Source organism: Amblyomma americanum, chromosome 5, assembly GCF_052857255.1.
Source record: "Amblyomma americanum isolate KBUSLIRL-KWMA chromosome 5, ASM5285725v1, whole genome shotgun sequence".
Lineage (NCBI taxonomy): Eukaryota > Metazoa > Arthropoda > Arachnida > Ixodida > Ixodidae > Amblyomma > Amblyomma americanum.
Window position 1 is genome coordinate 171,624,887 of NC_135501.1, and position 6,452 is coordinate 171,631,338.

The window sequence follows — 6,452 nt, forward strand, 5'->3', positions numbered from 1 at the left end:
TTCTGCACCAATCGAATACATTCTCTGCATCAATGTTAAGTTTATCGACCACTTTATTTATGTGTGAATCTGAGGTGAAGATTGTAAAAAAATAAAGTGGTCGATAAACTTAACATTAATTCAGAGAATGTATTCGATTGGTGCAGAAATAATTTGCTGTTCATTAATGCATCTAAATCCAGCTTTATAGTTTTTAGGTCACCTAAAAAAATTCTTTGCGACAACCCGTCTGTTAGTATAAGCTCAAACTCAATCCTTTCAGCTGATCACGTATCCTTTTTAGGCGTAGTACTGGACAAACATCTTAAATTTCAGACCCACATCTCAACTATTTCCCGAAAAATGGCATATGGTATTAGATTATTAATTAACGTTCGCCCGTATTTCCATGTTCCCATTCTCATTTCCCCCTATTACTCGTTCATCCACTCCTATATTCAGTATTACATTTGACCTTGGGGAAACACCTATCATTTATATGTGAATCTGAGGTTAAGATTGCTGCCTCGCGCGAAGAGAGGTTGTGCCGTGCGTGCAGAGTGGGTGCCCGGTCACTGCGGCATCGCAGGCAACGAAGAAGCTGACGACCTCGCGACCGCTGCACACCAACTACCTGCCAGCGATCTGCCCCTTGCGCTGGAGGACGTGCGTGCGGCCATCCACGACCATCTCCGAAAACAGCACCCCGAGCCACACGTAGCGGGAGGTGAGCGCATCGACAGTGTCACCGGTTGTCGCGCACTTACACGGTCACAACGTGCAATCACCCTCCGCGCGCGCATTGGCTGCGTGTGGCCCGGGGAACGACGGGTGCGTCACGGAATCGTGAAGAGTGATGTGTGTGGCGGATGTGGTGCAGTGGAAACACTAGAACACTTGCTCCTTCAATGTACCGCGTTCGCCGATGCTCGTCGCGATATGCTCGCGGCCTATAGGGCGCAGGGCACACTACCAAACTCCATCAAGACGCTATTGTGGCCGCAGGGCAGTGCGCGCGCTCGTGAGCGAACTTTGGTGAGCCTCTGTGCATTCCTAGAACACACGGGCTTGACGTCCCGTCTGTTCTCCGTCAGGTAGTTACACGCAGTGACCGAACGCTCCGCGAGTTCTACCTTGAACCGTTTAATAACTGGACGCCCCACTCCAGTTGTAACCAACACAGTGCTGTGCGCGTGTGTGATTTAATTCCTCTAAAATGAACTACTCATGAGCACAACCTGGACACATTTCTTATTGTGTAAATAGTTTGTACATATTACTTCTCCCCTATCTTCTCTTCCTGTCCCCTAACCTCTTTCATTTCATTTCTCCATTATGCCAGCTATCCTTTATTTCCGCTGCCCCTGCTCAGGTGCTTCAGTATCAATGGCAGATGCCGGGTCTAGCAAAAATATTTTCCTTCCTATTGAATCACATCGACCGTCTTCACCGAGCACCGGACGGCGGCTCGCTGCTGCACCGTATGCGCTCGCACCCGCGCTCACGAATGGGCGCGGCGCTGCTCGAGTATGAGCAATTGATCCAAGGCCCACCCCCCTACGTCTCCTGCGCGCCCTGGCCTGCTGCCTCGGAGGTACAGCGAGAGATCATCGGCATTGCGGTAAAGCGGAGCACACCCCTCTGTGCTGTGCAGCAGCTGGCCAGAGCCGTCATACACGAGGAGCTACGGGATCATCTCCAAGTGTACACCGACGGCTCAGTGGCCCGCGACAGCTGGTCCCTTGCTGCGGCGGCCACCATCCCCGCCCTGCTACTGCACAGCCAGCAACTCGCAGCCTTCCTGGGTTCCTCCACCACGGCGGAGTTGATGGGGATCCGGCTCGGGCTGGACCTGCAGCTCACCCTCGGCCCTCCGCCGCCTAGGAGTGCTCTGCTGTGTGACTCCCGCGCCGGCCTCAGCCGCCTGCAATCTAACGGCCGCGGTACCCCACTAGTGCGGGAAATTCACTCGCGCATCGAGTGCCTCGCGCAGAGAGGTTGTGCCGTGCGTGCACAGTGGGTGCCCGGTCACTGCGGCATCGCAGGCAACGAAGAAGCTGACGACCTCGCGACCGCTGCACACCAACTACCTGCCAGCGATCTGCCCCTTGCGCTGGAGGACGTGCGTGCGGCCATCCACGACCATCTCCGAAAGCAGCACCCCGACCCACGCATCGCGGGAGGTGAGCGCATCGACAGTGTCACCGGCTGTCGCGCACTTACACGGTCACAACGTGCAATGATCCTCCGCACGGGCATTGGCTGCGTGTGGCCTGGGGAACGACGGGTGCGTCACGGAATCGCGACGAGTGATGTGTGTGACGGATGCGGTGCAGTGGAAACACTAGAAAGAGTGGCAGATCGGGCTAGTTGGTAATTTTCCATAATGCGATACAGCGCGAATAAAGACGGGGACGAAGCGAGACAAGACACCACAGCGCTGTGGTGTCTTGTCTCGCTTCGTCCCCGTCTTTATTCGCGCTGTATCGCATTATGAAACACTAGAACACCTGCTCCTTCACTGCACCGCGTTCGCCGATGCTCGTCGTGATATGCTCGCGGCCTATAAGGCGCTGGGCATACTACCAGACTCCATCAAGACGCTATTGTGGCCGCAGGGCAGTGCGCGCACTCGTGAGCGAGCTTTGGTGAGCCTCTGTGCATTCCTAGCACTCACGGGCTTGACGTCCCGTCTGTTCTCCGTCAGGTAGTTACACGCAGTGACTGAACGCTCCGCGAGTTCTACCTTGAACGATGAATAACTGGACGCCCCATTCCAGTTGTGACCAACACAGTGATGTGCGTGTGTATGGTTTAATTCCTCTAAAATGAACAAATCACCCGCACAACCTGGACACATTTCTTATTGTGAAAATAGTTTGTACATATTGCTTCTCCCCCTATCCTCTCTTCCTGTCCGCTCACCTCTTTCATTTCATTTCTCCATTCTGCCTGCTATCCTTTATTTCCGCTGCCCCAGCTCAGGTGCTTCAGTATCGATGGCAGATGCCGGGGCTAGCAAAAATCATTTCCTTCCTTTTTACTATTATTTTTAATAAAACCACTACCACCACCACCTTTTTACTATTACGCTTAATAAAACCACTACCACCAGGTTAAGATTGTTGTGTCGTCAGCATAAAGAAAACAGTTGGAATTATATAGACACCTAGAGAGGTCATTGATATATAATAAAACTAGAAGAGGGCCAAGAAGGGAACCTTGCGGAACTCCAACATTAGTAGTCTGGAATTTTGAGTATGTCCCCGAGATGGTCCGGACACCTTCACTCCTCGACTTCTTTCTTCCTTTTTTCTTTCACTCCCTCCTTTATCCCTTCCCTTCCGGCGTGGTTCGAGTGTCCACCGAGATAAGTGAGACAGTTACTGCACCATTTGCTTTCCTCAAAACCAATTTTCACTTTTTTTCGCGAGGGGTTGCACATATGCTGCCACCAGCTGGGGCGAAACCGTCGTGCTATCACCGCGCACCCTGGATGCTTGCACAAATTGTAGAAAACCAGGGCATCGCGCGGATGTGTGCACCCTTCAGCGTACGCACAACTGTTCAAGATGCGGTATCCCGCACCCCCGAGAGGGCACTCCGGCATGCACCCCTGCCTGCTTACTCTGTGGAGGCGCCCACATGACGGATACTAAAGGTTGCAAAGCGAGGGGACGGCGCTAACCCCCGGCTTCACCGCAATCGCACACCTCCCGCACACCGGAGCGAGACGCGGACCGCGCCAGCGTTCGTCGCTCTAACAAGTCTCGCTCATCGTCTCGTCGCCGCCAGGACCAACAACCTCCACAACTTTCTGGGCAGGCAGAGTAGCAGGCAACAGGCCCAAAGCTACCAGCAAGCCCTCAACCCCCCGCCCACACAGACACAGGTGGACCCCCGTGACCGGGAGCTACAGGCCCTGCGAGAAGAGTTCAGTCGTCTTACCACTCTCATCAAGACCACCACCTCTACCCCTCTGCCGCTTCCTCCAATAGTCCCTCCCACGCAACCCACACTACTACCTCAAACACCCACTGAAAACATAGAACAATCGGACTCCCAAACTCCCACCTCACCCTCACCCAAGAAAAAATGTACACCAGAACAAGCACCCGTCACCCAAACCGACCTTCAATTCCTAGAGGCCCGCATGGACGCTAAACTCGCCGAAATGAGCGCGCGTCTAGAGGCAAAATTAAGTCACCTCATCGACCACCCGTCCCAACGCTTCGAACGGATTGAAGCGGCATTTACGCGCATGGTGCATACCCTTGAGATGAGCCTCGCACGATACGACAGCCGCCTCCAAACAATAGAGCAGGTCCTGCCCTCACTGCACCTACCCAATCCCCCATCAATCCCGCCCACCTACCCCACAGAACCCCCTACCCAACCCACCTACCCTCACCCCACCCAAGCTACAGTATGGCGGGGCGACCACCTAATTCCTTATAAATTCTGCAATAGAACTGCCTCCGCTTCCGAAGCAAACGCGCAGCCCTCCAACTCCTCCTGCCCACAATTCCCACGCAACAAATCCTCCTCCTTCAGGACAAACATCTCCCTGCAACACTTCCCAGCTACACATCCGCTCACTCGGACGCAACGAATACACCTAGGGCTTCCACACTCATACATCGCTCCATTACACACCAAACGCATCATATCACCTCCAAGACGCCCTGTGTGATCACAGAAATCGTACCAGGTTCACACTCCACGCCATCTATTTTGATTTCAAATATATATCACACACCGTCCCATCCGATGGCTTCATTGGAAACGCTACTGCGCGATCTCCATCGTATTGCAGGCAAGCATCCATTGATTATCGGAGGGGACTTCAACAGTCGGCATACTGACTGGGTCTACCGCACTACCACGGGAAGAGGAAGGCGACATTGGTCCTTGGTACAAAAGCTCCGCCTAACAATAGACAAAAACTTTAACACTCACACGAGAATTGACAACAGTGTCAGCGCGGACACCAGCCCGGACCTGACACTGAGCCGCAACTTTGCGGGTATTGCGTGGAACACAACAGATCACACATTAGGGAGCGATCATTACATCATCTTTGTTACAGTACCGTACAAACAAAGAACGATCCTTCACCTGACACACAAACTAACCAACTGGGATGCGGTCCGCGCCGCACGGGCGGCCCTTTTCTGACGCCCCCATTACAGACATTAACCAGTGGGTGGCATCACCCATGAACGGTGTCTCCGCACATACTCGAACGCTTGACACCACGCCAGATACGCCCACCCTCGACGCTCGCCTGGCCCACCTATGGAACGCCCACCATAGCATCCTAGAGCGCTGGAAAGGGCACAAGCTCAATCGGACCCTTAAAAAGCTGCTAGCCGCACTGCAAACACAAATTACTGAGCACTCTGAGGAGCTCTGCCGATCCAACTGGGCACAGATTTGCGACAGTATGGCTGGCAATCTCTCCTCCAAACGCAGTTGGCACCTCCTCCGTCACCTAACTGACCCCACGTAATCCAAAACAGCCACACAACACCACGTCACACGCCTTATACATAGAACCGATCTTCCTCCCTACGCAATCATCGACATACTTAGGAACACACATACAACTCCAAGTACCTCAATCCCCCTGACGCCCTATGCCGGCACCCCAAATGCCAATCTCGACGCGGAGACTATGGAATCAGAAGTCAGAGCTGCCCTCCTGACTCTCCGTTCTAACTCCACTCCAGGATTTGACCGTATCTCATATAGCATGCTCCGCAATTTCGACGATCAGTCGATTGCCCAGCTCACGGGGTACTTCAACACATGCTGGCAGGAGGGCACCCTTCCGAAATCCTGGCGTCACGCCAAAATCTTATTCATACCCAAGCCCCACAAACCCCCTACAGCTGTAAATCTTCGTCCCATCTAACTAACATCATGCCTGGGCAAGCTTTTGGTGCATGTCACACTCGCCTGACTCACCCAATACATGACGAAGCAAGACCTCTATCCGCACAGCATGATGGGCTTCCGTCCCCACCTGTCGGCCCAGGACGCCATGCTCCAGCTCAAACAGGACATTTTTGACCTCCTCATATCGGACCACACAAAAGATGTCCTCGCCTTGGATCTCTCCAAGGCCTTTGATCGCCTAGACCATAAAGCGATCATGGCGGCGCTCTCCCCTTTGGACATAGGTTAACGTATGTACACCTATATTCAAGCATTCCTTAATATCCAGGGCCGAAATTAAATTCGGTCCCCACACATCCCATCCATACACCCTTAGTGGGGCTGGCACCCCCCCGGATCTGTCCTCTGCCCTTTCCTCTTTAATCTCACACTCATCCCCCTTGCCCGCAAACTACAAAATATCCCCCACCTTCGGCATACACTCTATGCTGATGAGATCACTCTTTGGACCGCCCATGGCAGTAATGGAGACATAGAGAATACTCGGCAGACGGCAGCTACCCTCACCCAAA